Genomic DNA, 14,110 nt, shown 5'->3' with positions numbered 1-14,110 from the left:
GCATCTGTGATGAGAAGTACCTAGTGTAGAGCCTAACTTCAGATAAGGATTAGAAGAACTTACTGAAAGTTAACTATTCTATTTCTGTTCCTTCATGTCTCATGTTTTAATTCATTTCAGCCTGGCCCTTAGCATGTAAGCAGAACAGCATTTGCTTAAGGTCACTAAGTAGTCTTCTTGTGCCAAATTCGCTGGACTTTGAAAAGTTAATTTTGCTTAAAGGCAAAAGTATAATATACACTCTTTGTGAAAGAAAGAAGGGGCCATAAAACACACAAATACCTGCTCATTTGTCAGGGGAGGGATAAACCAGAAGTTAAGGTGAATGATGTCCTATATGAGAAGGGTGGCAAGAAGGGGAGGTTTGGAACAAGGTAGCAGGATTGACAAAGGAGCGGCAGATATTTTTATATAGGACTGTCTCTTAGAACCATATGTTTCACATACCCAAAAACATAGACACCTAAAACCAACTACGATAATATTTGAGTAACAACCAGCTGATTGGAGCATAAATCAAAAGGAAAAGAATAAAGGGGGAAAAGTCAGTGAGCTGTGGAGGGACCAAGTTGTAGGGTCCTTTAAAGTTCAGACGTATAGGTTGTCTGTTGTATTTGTTTTCTATTGCTGTGCTAACAAATTACCACGAATATAGTGGCTTAACACAAACTAACTATCTTACAATTCTGTAAGAAGTCTGACTCGGGTCTCAAACTGGGCTAAAATCAAGGTGTTGGCAGGGCTGCCTTACTTTCTGGGGACTCAAGGGAAGAATTTGTTACCTTTTCCAGCTTCCAGAGGCTACTTGGATTCCTTGGCTTCTGGCTCCCTTCTTCCATCTCAAAGCCGGCAATGGTAGGTTGGGTCCTTCTCATGTCATATCTGACCAACTCTTACCCTTTTAAGGATCCTTGTGACTACAACAGGCCCACCCAGATAATCTAGGATAAGCTCCCTATTTTAAAATCAACTGATAAGCAACTTTTAGCTCACCAGCAACCTTAATCCCCCTTTGTCTGTAACCTAATATATTCACAGGTTTTGTGGACATCCTTGGGGGAAGGCTATTATTCTGCTTGCCCCCCCCAGTTCTGTTCTAGAACTTTTTTTTTTTTTTTTTTTTTTGCTGTACGCGGGCCTCTCACTGTTGTGGCCTCTCCCGTTGCGGAGCACAGGCTCCGGACGCGCAGGCTCAGCGGCCATGGCTCACGGGCCTAGCCGCTCCGCGGCACGTGGGATCTTGCTGGACCGGGGCACAAACCCGTGCCCCCTGCGTCGGCAGGCGGACTCTCAACCACTGCGCCACCAGGGAAGCCCTGTTCTAGAACTTTTGATGTACAACTCTCATCCTTCATCTATGACTTTCACATTAAAGTCCAGTTTTTTCTAATCTCTAATACAGTCTTTCATTCTTTTTTTCTTTTTTTTTTTTTTTTTTTGGCCTTGCTGCGCGGCTTGTGGGATCCTAATTCCCCAACCAGGGATCAAACCCAGGCCTTCTGCAATGGAAGCTCGGAGTCCTAACCACTGGAGTGCCAGGGAATTCCCTGATCTTGCATTATTGATTGAAAGTCTCTGTACATTCTTTGCCTCAGAGATTTAGTACCTCACATAAAATTTAATCCACAATTTCTTTGTAATTTGGATTTAAATTGAGATTTAATGTTTTCCAGAAATATCTTGATTTTATTTTACAGTTCATTGTAACATTTTCTGTTTTCTATCCAAATAAAGGAATCTCTTTGGCTTTCTTTAAAAACTGTTCATAATATTAAGAAAAATCATTCAATATGTAGTATTTAATTTTATTAGGGTAATGTTTAAAATACATTAGAAAATAAAACAGATCATTTAATGATAATTTTGAGGAAACTGTGCAGTCAATTTAGGATATGTATTTTATTTCCAATAATAAAGCAATAAACAAAAACAAAACCCACTATGTGTCAGGGTAGAGGACAGACCCCAAACTGAATATAAACACTAAGGAACGAACTTAACTGTTTTACAGATGAGTAACACAGCGACTCTACAGGGGGTGGGGAGGAAAAGAACTCACCTAAGTACTGAGGGAAACAGTATCTTGACTGGATACCTAAGAATAAACCAACTGAACTGTACATAAATTCTGTGATCCACATCGTAAGTATTTCTCTCCAGTATGCATGTTAGAATTAAGCAAGTATATTGTAGATCATGAGCTATGTTTCTCACTGTTAGAATTAAGCAAATATATTGTAGATCATGAGCTGTGTTTCTCACTGTAAGGAAGAGGGGAAAGCTAAAATGAAGCCTGTGGTGGTGGATTGGATTCTGAGGTATCTGTATAAACTCATGGTTTTTAATATATGTAAAATAGGTACAGAAATATAGATTGGTGTGTATGTGTGAATTAATAAACATATTTCCTAGTTCTGTCTGCTGAGAGTATTTAGAAGCAATGAGGATACCTAGCACCCAGATCTTGATTTCTATACATCATTTTCCAATAAAAAGAACAAGGAGAACCTTGGAGAAATAACTGATTCCTAGGCTAAGGCAGGGAAACTACCAGATGAGCATATATGAGAATATATTGTGGTGCCAGGAAATAATGCTTAAAAAAGAGTGTCACAAGAACACAGCAGCCGACCTGAAAGAGCTCCTAATGGCCAAAGCAACAAAATAAATAATGACAATATTGCATTATGACCCATGGACCCATAGGTATTTATTTTTAATATTCATGCATCCACACTGATACAAACAAATAATTGGTAATTTAAATGGATGGGAGAGAAGGGACAATTCTTTCTTAGAGTAGAATTCCAATTAATAAATGGAGAAGGAAAGAGAGATAACAAAAATCACCACTAGGCAAACATTGCAGTAATAACTTGCGGACACAATCCACAGATGGATGCTAAATTAGTAGGTGAAAATTTGAGGAGAAACAGGATTTACATAGATTCAAAGTGTTTCACCCAAGATACATTTTAGCACAAAGGGGAAGATAGTAACTTAATAATGGTGAGGGACTTCCCTGGTGGCACAGTGGTTAAGAATCCACCTGCCAACGAAGGGGAAATGGGTTTGATCCCTGGTCTGGGAAGATCCCACATGCCACGGAGCAGTTAAGCCCATGCGCCACAACTACCGAGCCTGCACTCTAGAGCCCACGAGCCACAACTACTGAGGCTGCGTGCCCCAACTACTGAAGCCCGTGCACCTAGAGCCTGTGCTTCTCAACAAGAGAAGCCACCACAATGAGAAGCCCGCACACCGCAACAAAGAGTAGACCCCGCTCACCGCAACTAGAGAAAGCCCGCGCACAGCAACGAAGACCCAGAGCAGCAAAAAAAGTAATTAATTAATTAATTAAAAAAAAATAATGATGAAACTCAGCAAACCACCTTAACCAAGTGATCAAGATAAACATCATCAGTAACAAGACATATTTACATCATGAACCCCTTGATATTTTGCATTGAGAAGGACACAGTATCATTTCTGTGGTATTCTTGCTGAAAATGTATAATCTCATTCCAATCATGAAAAAAGCATTAGACAATCTGAAATTGGGGGACTTTCCAAAAGAGAATTGATCAATACTCCTCAAAACTGTCAAGATGATGAAAGACAAGGAAAGACCTGAAGACAACTGCAGACTGCTAGAGAGTGGGAAGAAATAACAAGTAAATCTAATGTGGAGTCCTGGAAAGGATCCTGTAAAGAAAAAGGGACATTGGTGGGAAAACTGGTGACATTTGTATAAGGTCTCTAATTTAGTTTGTAATATTGTACTAATGTTAATTCCCTTGTTTCGATAATGATACTTTATGTAAGATGTTAACGTTGGGGAAGCTGGGTGAAAAATAATACAGGAAATCTTTTTTGCACCTTCTCTGTAAGCCTAACATTAGTTCAAAATAAAAAGTTAATTTTTTTTTAAATTCCACTTAACTTTTCAACTGTATTCATCTTTTTTTTTTTTTTTTGCGGTACGCGGGCCTCTCACTGCTGTGGTCTCTCCCCTTGCGGAGCACAGGCTCCGGACGCGCAGGCTCAGCGGCCATGGCTCACAGGCCCAGCCACTCCGTGGCATGTGGGATCTTCCCAGACCGGGGCATGAACCCGTGTCCCCTGCATCGGCAGGCGGACTCTGAACCACTGTGCTACCAGGGAAGACCTCACCTCCATTCTTGAAATACCGTCTTCCCTTAACTTTGGAATCACAATGTTCTCCTGGTTTTCTTCTTCACTTTGGACAGTTTTTTATAACCACAGCAACTAGTCCACTGGTTCATGGATTCTGGTCTTGACAAAATTAGGGATATGCAGGAACTTACATGAGAGTACAAAACTCTTAAAACACACTCTTCTCAAATTCCTTAGCTAACTTGAAATCACAGGAGACATAGGGGGACTTCACTTGAGAGGAGCCAGAAGTATCAACGTTACCTTTTCTCAGATGTAGAGGAGATGACCACTATATGAGCAGTAATAACCGTGAAACTGCCCCCACCAACCATCAGCTCCATCCGGAAAAGGGAGAGTTCCCACCGTCCTGACTGCTCTCTGGAATTCCAGGGAAAACAGGGAGGTGAAGAGCAAGTGCATTCTGCCTGGTATCTGCAGCATACACACTTTAAACATTAAAGCAAGGGCCAGAAACTGGTGGTCTTTGGCCATAACCGGCCTCCAGGTGTGTGTTTGGTTTTGTTTGAGTTTCTTTTTGAAAACTAAGAATATCTAACAACACTGGTCCAATAGCTGAATGGAAGTGAACTGTAGCTTCTCCCTTTAAGCATGGTATATGCTTTCCTGTTCACCAGAGTCCCTATTACTACTGGTGACACTACTTAAACCCAATCCACTGACACTGTTTCCACAACTGCCCAACTTCTGCAGATATTTGAGCTTGCAGTTCCTACAATAAAAGATTTTTATTTGTTTGAATTTGTCACTCTTGCTGAGATGGTTTTTGTTCTAATTAGCATGGGTGAGTAAATGCTGTTTTGAAAGCACATAAACATAATAATAGCTAACATTTTGTCAGCACCTATAGGCAGTGCTCTAGGAGCAATACACATTTAGCCTTCATGAAAGCCCTTTATTTCCATTTTGTGAAAAGGGAACTGAGGCTTAACTTGATTAGGTAATAATTAAGTAACTTGTTCAAGCTCACACAGATAGTAAGTGATAAAGCAGGGACTCAAACCCAGGTCTTCAGAGGCCAAGTTCTGTATTCTTACACTATACCAAACATCTGCTCTTATCACTTTAATTTGCTTTACTGACTTGGTTGTCTACCTGTAATCTTTGATGCTATCACTCGTTTATTTTAAAATTATGAAATATATACCAGCACAAAGAAAAATACAGGGAAAAATATAACAAACATTTGTGTACCCACCACCAGATTTGTCAAATCTTAATATTTTGTCATATTTGTTTTTATTAATAAAACATACAAATATAGCTGATGCCATAGGTAGCCCTTTTTATTCCCTTTCTCCTCTCTCACCACTCCCAGAGATAACCACTATCCTGAATTTGTTATTAACAATACCCATCCATGTTTTATATATATATATATCTTCATAAAAATTATATATATCTGGGCTTCCCTGGTGGTGCAGTGGTTGAGAGTCCGCCTGCCGATGCAGGGGACACAGGTTTGTGCTCTGGTCTGGGAAGATCCCACATGCCGTGGAGCGGCTGGGCCCGTGAGCCATGGCCGCTGAGCCTGCGCATCCGGAGCCTGTGCTCCGCAAGGGGAGAGGCCATAACAGTGAGAGGCCCGCGTACCGCAAAAAAAAAAAAAAAAAAAAAATTATATATATCTTCACTTGCTCTTTTCAGTCAACATTATGTTTTTGAGGTTTATCCATGTTACTATGTATAGCTTTAATTTATTTTATATTTTTATTTTTTTTAATTTGGGGGGACTTCAGATTCACAAAAACAGATTTATCATAATCTTTGGTTCATGATGCATCAGAAGTCTATCATTGGCTTCTTTCTATTTAGTTTACTTTTTTTTTTAATTTTTAAAAAAATTTTATTATTTTGGCTGCATTAGGTTTTCGTTGCTGTGCGCGGGCTTTCTCTAGTTGCCGTGAGCGGGGGCTACTCTTCGTTGCAGTGCATGGGCTTCTCACTGTGGTGGCTTCTCTTGTTGCAAAGCACAGGCTCTAGGCACACGGGCTCAGTAGTTGTGGCTCGCGGGCTATGGCGCGCAGGCTCAGTAGTTGTGGCGCACGGGCTTAGTTGGTCCGTGGCATGTGGGATCTTCCTGGACCAGGGCCCGAATGTGTGTCTCTTGCATTGGCAGGCAGATTCGTAACCACTGCGCCACCAGGGAAGTCTGGGTATCCTGTTATACGTAGTCTTTTGGGACTTACCTTTTCCACTTAATGTTGATAAAACTGTTACGTGTCACTGGAGCTGGTAGTTTTTAAAACAGCTTTATTGGGATTTCATTCACATACCCAAAACTGCACCCACTGAAATGTGTATAATCCAGTGTTTTTTAGTATCTTCACAGAGTTGTGCAACCATCATCATAATCTAATTTTAGAACATTTTCCTTTCCCGGAGAAGAAATGCCCATCCCCATGAGCTTCACTCCCCATCCCCAAGCCCCACCTCCACCCATGTAACCACTTAACCTTTCTGTCTCTATAGATTATTTAATTAATTTTTACTGTTGTATAATATTACCTTGTTTATATCATAGTTTATTTACCCACTCTCCCACTGATGGGCATTTGGGTTGTTTTCCTGGTTTTCACTGTTATGAATAGCATCGGTCTGAACAGTCTTGTATCTGTCCTGTCTTGCGCATGCATGTCCAAGATGTTTTCTTTGGCATATACATAATAGTAGACTTACAGGATCATGAATATGCAAGTGCTCCAGTAAAGAAAATAATTAAAACTATTTGGAAACTATATTCCCAAGTAGTTGTGCAATTATACACTCTCACCAGCAATAAGAAAGAGAGATTGTGGATTACTATCTCTCCAAAATTTTATAAGGTTAAACAACTCAAACGTTTATTGGCCATTTGTGTTGCTCTTCTGTGAAATCCCTGTTCATGTCTTTTGCCTCTGTTTCTATTGGGTGTGTGTGTGTGCGCGCACTTTTCTTATTGATTTGAAAGAGTTCTTAATTTATTCTTGATACAAATCCTTTGCTATTTCTGCCTATTGTGAATATCTTTCTCCAGTTTTCTACTTATCTTTTTGCTTTCTTCAATGTCCCTTAAAGAAAAGTTCTCAATTCTAATAGCCAAATTTATCAATATTCTCTTCTAAATCAAATGTTTTTAATGTTTTGCTTAAGATACCTTTCCCTATTCCACAGTCTAAAAGAAATCCACCAGTATATTCTACTAAGAGTTTTTTTTTTAACACTTAGATCTTTAATCCTGGAATTTTTTAATATGTTGAAAAGTAAATATCCAATTCATCTTTTTCCATAGAGAGATCCATTTTTTCCAAATCCATTTATTGAAATGTTGGTCCCTCCTTTCCCACTGCTCTGACATGCTGTCTCTGTTTTTACTAAAGTTCTACATTATGATGGTCTGTTTCTGGACTTACTCTATTCCATTGGTCAACTTGTCTGTCCCTGTGCCAATGTCACATTGTCTTAATTAGTACAGTTTCAAAATAAGTTCTGATACTTGGTAGGCAAGTCACTCTCCCTTCATCTTCAGAAATGTTCAGCTATTTTTTGGTCCTTTATTCTTCCATTTAAATTTAATACCATTTTATCAATTTTAATGAAAAATGTGGTTGGCAGTTTTATTGTATCTCATTGAATCCATAGATCAATTCAGAGAGAGTTGATATTTCATGATATTAAATCTTCCTATCTGTGAACATGGTAACTCTACATTTATTAGTTTTGTTTAGATCCCCTTTACTACCTCTTAATAACATTTTATAGTTTTTCCTGTAGGAGCCTCAGACCACTTTCATTAGATTTATTCTTAATTACTTGACATTCTCAAATATTATTTAAACTTATATAGTAATAAACAAACTGTAAGAGTTGTCTTCTCTTTTATATTGCACATCTTTCTTGTGCACCTACGGGAGCCTTTCTAGGGTATACACCTACTACTGAAATTGTTGAGTCATAGGGTATATGCATCTTCAACTAAAAGTGCTCTGTAAATAATAACAGCCAAAAAAACTCCACACAAATGTAAGTTGGTAGTGAACACTTAAGAAATATTTGATGAAGGAACCATCCCAATTGAAATATTGAAATGAATTTTACCACATGGTAATCATGGTACAGCCAAAGTTATACTGGAAGAGAGGCATATTCAGAGTGGAGGATGGAATGTCCTGACAGTTTTAGAATGAGTGTCATCAGGAAACTCCTTCCTCTGAAAAGGAAAACAAAGCAGCTGTGGGAGAATCTTTGAGAAATATAAAGAATTAATTAGAGAAGCTCATTACTAAAGGTATTTATTTTCTTTCTAGAAAAGCAATCTGGCCAAGTTGAGGGAAATAGCAAATAACTACTAATCCTAAACAGTATCTTCCACATTAAGTTTCTCAGCATTTAACATCTACAGATAAGACAGGCAGAGCTAAACTGATTGCAAGGAGAGATTTTTTAAAAACTTCACATATATCTGGTATTAATGTTATATATTTGCATTTATATTCATCATCTCATATGATACTATAAAGGTGATAGTATGAACATCTCCGCTTTATAGATGACAGAAAAGAACCTCAAGGAGATTAAGTCTAAAATCACAAAACCAGTCCATTAGTAAATCCAGGACTTGACTCAAGGTATGTGAAAGAAATTCAGAGCATTCTGGTGAAAAGCTCTGAGGCACAATGCAAAGATTTTTAACTCCTTAGGGCATGCCAGAATTTTAAGACAGTAGGTAAAACAAAGTACCAAAAAAATTCAATATATTTAATGGTAATGACAACAGACCCCTTTTAAGTTGGTGCTAGAGTCAGAAGGCTGGCAAGAAGGAGGATGTAAAAAGGATAAATAAATTTAGCCATGAGTGTATAAAACATGACTGACAGAAAGTTTTACAAATAGTTTTACATATTTATCTTCTTTTCTCCTTTGTGGTTATTTCATAATAGGAAAGATATAACAGGGAGAGTTAGATTGTTATGAGGATGTGTTCAAATATCTATAGAAGGATAATTTTTAATATTGCCTTAGAGGTAGGTGCAGCGGATAGTTCTGATGCTGATAATATCTTCCAGGTAGTTTGAGCTTTCATATATCTTATCTGAAGTGGTAGCCTCAGTTTCTACCTTGAAGTCGGAAGAATATGAAAACTACCAGGTGGGTAAGTGGGACACAAGAAATAAAGGACAATAACAGTGTGAAATGGTGGGGCCACTCTGGAAACATTCTGACAGTTTTTCAAAATGTTAAGTACATTGCTACCATTTGATCCAGCGCTCCACTCCTAGGTATAGACACAAGAGAAATGAAAACATATGTCCACACAAAAACTTGTACACAAATGTTCATAGCAACATTATTCATAATAGCCAAAGGTATACCTAAATGTCCATCAACCAATGAATGGGTAAACAAATGTGGGATATCCATACAATGGAATATTATTCATCAATAGAAAGGAATGAAGTACTGGCACATGCTGCAACATGAATGAACCTTGAAAGCATTACGCTAACTGAAAGAAGTCAGTCACAAAAGACCACATATTACATGATTCTATGCATGTGAAATGTCCAGAATAGGCAAAGCTATAGAGATAGAAAGTAGATCAGTGATAGCGTAGGGCAGGGACGGGTGTAGGAAGAGGCGGTAATAGCTAAAGTGTATGGAGTTTCTTTTTTTAGGTGATGAAAATATTCTAAAATTGATTGTGGGGATTTCCCTGGCGGTCTAGTGGTTAAGACTACACGCTTCCACTGCAAGGGGCACGGGTTCGATCCTTAGTTGGGGAACTAAGTTCTTGCATGTGGCGCTGAGCGGCCATAAATAAATAAATAAGTAAAATTGATTGTGGTGATAGTTGCATGTAACTGTGAATATACTAAAACTGCTGAATTGTACACTTTAAATTGATGTATTGTGTGGTATGTGAATGTATCTCAATAAAGCTGTAAAATAGAAAAGAAAAGGAACAGCATGAAGAACTTAGAGACCAGATCTCCCCAGCAGCATCCTCCAGGGCCCCCTTCTTTTTCCTAGACAATGCTTAAAACAAAACAAAATGAAAACAAAAACAAAAACAAAAACTAGAGGTGTTCTTAAATTTATCTGTTAGTGGATGTGTCCACATTTTAGCTGTTCAGAATAATCCCAGCATGGTTATCACTGAACTCAAATAGAAAGTGATAATAGGACAGCCCAGAGACCAGGCTGGTTCTAGCCCAAATCTAAAGGTCCTGTGAGGCTGAGAGAGTATTCCTCAGTTGGTCCCTAGCAACCTTGAGTACCTGTACATGTCCCAGGCCTATCCTTATCTGAATTCATACCCCATAAATCTGGATCATATCTGGACAGATGTCAGGGACAGGATGAATAACTACTCATCATCTCTTCTCTTTGCCATTGCAGGCAATGTATGCCTGGGGAATGTTGTGTGTCAGATCTAACAAAGGGGAGAAACCAGTTTGACCTCATGCCAGTGCTAGAAGTGACATGACAAAGAAGGCTGGAACTGAACCATGTATGCACAATGGACTCTGAAGGAGAAGACAGGTTCCCCTCAAGTTTTAAAGCAAGAGACAAACTCAGTCAAGGGTTCTAGGTTGTTTCTACCACCAGCCTATTTTCTTTCCCCATGTCGGGAGCATACTGGGCAGGGTCTAGAAGAGCTTCCATGTGCTTGTCTCCCATTGATATGTGCTCAAGCCAAGTCCCAGGGAGAGTAAACCCCTTGCTCCAAGAGGACGAAATCCAGCTAGCTCTTAACAGGTCCACTCATTCTATGAAAAACATAATAAACAACAAGATCCTACTGTATAGCACAGAGAACTGAATCACTTTGCTGTACAGCAGTAATTAACTATACTTCAATGCTGTACAGCATTGTAAATCAAGTATACTTCAATTTAAAAAAAAAAGTGAAAAGCATGAAACATTCAGGCAGTTTTCCAGCATCCTCTCCACCACAGTCAACTCTTAGAAGTCCTCTCTGGTTTTCAGGCTCTTCCTTCACCAGAGAGATGGCAGTGCTAGGCCTCGCCACTCAAGGAGACACTTCGTTCCATTTCAGTCAACAACACACTTTCCACAGTACCCTTTGCCCTACCAAACTCCATTTCTGGGATTGTAAAAACATATTGGAGCAGAGTTCCCAGAGGACGGGGACATTAACCAGAAGGAAGCATCGTGTGTTCCATCTTTTTCCTTAGGAACTGTGGTTCTGTGGTTCTCTGTTTTCTTTCCTCTGGACTCAACTTGTAAATTTGAGGGAAAGTTAGTGAAAAGGAGTCAGTCAATGAGAACCAGGTCTGGAGTGAGAGGCACAGGGAGACACTGAGTTCATGCTGGTAATGGGCTATCCAGCAGACTGAAAGGTCAGCGCAGCCTTGGTTTAGACCTTTACTCTCATTTTTCAAGACTTCTGACACAGGCAGAACAAAGCTATACCATTAAAACATAGTTAAAGTATACATTAATGCATTCAGGGAGAAACCCAGAAGCTGACTGGAAACTCCTGGGTATCTATAGTTATGCTAGGGTACTTTTCTTATGTATGTACAGGATCTTCTGGTCCCCAGCTGGCTGAACTGGAACAATGGATTCTTTTTTTTTTTTTTAATATTTATTTATTTAGGCTGCGCTGGGTATTAGTTGCTGCATGCGGGATCTTTTAGTTGTGGCCTTCGAACTCTTAGCTGCAGCATGCATGTGGGATCTATTTCCCTGACCAGGGATCAAACCTGGGCCCCCTGCATTGGGAGTGCAGAGTGTTAGCCACTGGACCACCAGGGAAGTCACTGGAACAATGGATTCTGATAGACATCCACTACCAGCGCATGGACTTGTAGAGGGGGAAGGAGATTTTCAAAAAGATGGGGTGTTCCTCTGGGTAGCCAAAGCAGCAAAACTGTGTCAAATGGAAAAATAAAATCATAAAAGTACTAGAAGAAACATAGATTATTTTTTAACCTTGGAGTGAAAGATCCCTTTTGAGCCTGCCATAGAGTCCAGAAGTCATAAAGGAAAAGACTGATTGTAAATCAACTATACTTCAATTTAAAAAATAAATAATAATAACATAAAATAAATAAAATTATTCCAGAATTAAAAGTTCACTAAAAATAAACAGATAAATATGAATTTTAAAAAAATAAAATAAAGGAAAAGGCTGATAAATATAACAGAAACAGTTAATGTAACAACCTAAAAATCACCATAAGTCACATAAAAAAGCCAATTTCTTTAATATACAGAGAGCACTTATACACCAAAATTTAAAAATTAACAGCCCAATAGGAAAAGAGGTGAAAAAGAGAAAATCAATTTGGTTGTTCAATAGGTATTTACTGAATGATTAGTGTATTCAAGGCATGGTTCTAGGCACTGGAGATGTGGCTTTGAGAAAAACAACATAGAAAAATAAATATCAAAGTTTAGTAAACATATTAAAATATTCTCAACTTCACTTAGAATAAATACAATTTTTTAACAAATTGAAATAGTGTTTTTCACTTACCAAATTGGCAAAGATTAAGCTTAGTACAGGCAGTGTCCAAGGGACATACACACCACTATACATTAATGAAGAAGTCTAAACTGGCAGCATCCTTTTAGAGAACTCCTACCTCTCACTTTAACACGTCTGATTTGTTTGAGTCTTTTTTTTTTTTTTAACAAGGATCTACTTAACCTTTATAATTTAAAAGGATTATATTAAAAATGAAATCATAAAATATACCTATCCTTTTGTAAGGGCCTTTGAAGCTTTCTGATTTCTATGTGTGTTGAAGTTAGAAGACATTTTATTTATAGAGGCACACTCTTCTGGGCTTAAGTAATCTACACTAACTCTAGCTCTGTATTTTTATTATTCACTTTTTCATTCAGCAGACATCTACTAAGCTAACTGCTTTATGCCAAGCAATGTGTTAATCACTGGCTATTTAGTCTGATGAGGGAGCCATCAGATTAATCACAACATAACAAGTGCAACAAGAGAAGTATGTACAAAATACTTAGGAAGCAGACAGGAGGCATCAATAACTGTCAACAGACTTTAGAGAAAACTTTCCAGAGGAGAGATATTTAAGCCAGTTCATGAGAGGAGTCTTTCTTCTCATGGGTTTGCCACCCAATAAACAAATGGGAAATGAAAAGAATGCATTAACATCAAAGTCAGAAGAAAGGTAGATTCAGATAGGGCCACCATACTTGAATTACAATGTGGTGAAATCAAGAAGGGAACCACTGAGCGTTGGAGGAGGCTGCTGAGATGGAAGACACCTGAGTCCTGACACTGAAGGCTGAACGTAAACATGATATCATCATAAATATCTCCCTTATGAAATTTGAGGGACCACAGGCTCCTCACAGAAAACATGATTACAGGAACATTTTGGATGGACACTGTTGTTCTGATTATTGCTGTTGATAATGGTGAATACTAAGTATTTCAAGGAATGGGCAAACTGGTGAGCTTGGAATATTGGTCTGTATTTTTCTTTTCTTGAAATGTCCTTTTCAGATTTTTATATCAGGGTAATGTTGCCCTCACAAAATGATTTAGAAGTGTCTTCTTTGTCCTATGGAAGAGTCTGTGTGATTATTTTCTTAAGGCCTTATTTGTTAGAGATATACACTGAAATATTTACAGGGGAAATTATATGATGTCTAGAATTTGTTTTAAAATACTTCAGAAAAAAAAGAATAGATGAAACAAGAATGATAGAATGTTGATGTAATGTCTGGGGGTTTATTATACTATTTTCTGCACTTTTAAGTATGTTAGAAATTTTCCCTAAGAAAAAGGTTTTTTTAACTTTTAATTTTATATTGGAATATAGCCAATTAACAATGTTGTGGTAGTTTCAGGTACACAGCAAAGGGACTCAGCCATACATTATATGTATCCATTCTCCCCCAGACTCCCCTCCCATCCAGGCTG

The sequence above is a fragment of the Hyperoodon ampullatus genome, assembly GCF_949752795.1.
Source record: "Hyperoodon ampullatus genome assembly, chromosome: 3".
NCBI lineage: Eukaryota > Metazoa > Chordata > Mammalia > Artiodactyla > Ziphiidae > Hyperoodon > Hyperoodon ampullatus.
The sequence above is the reverse complement of the archived record's forward strand: the minus strand, read 5'-3'. Positions refer to the sequence as shown.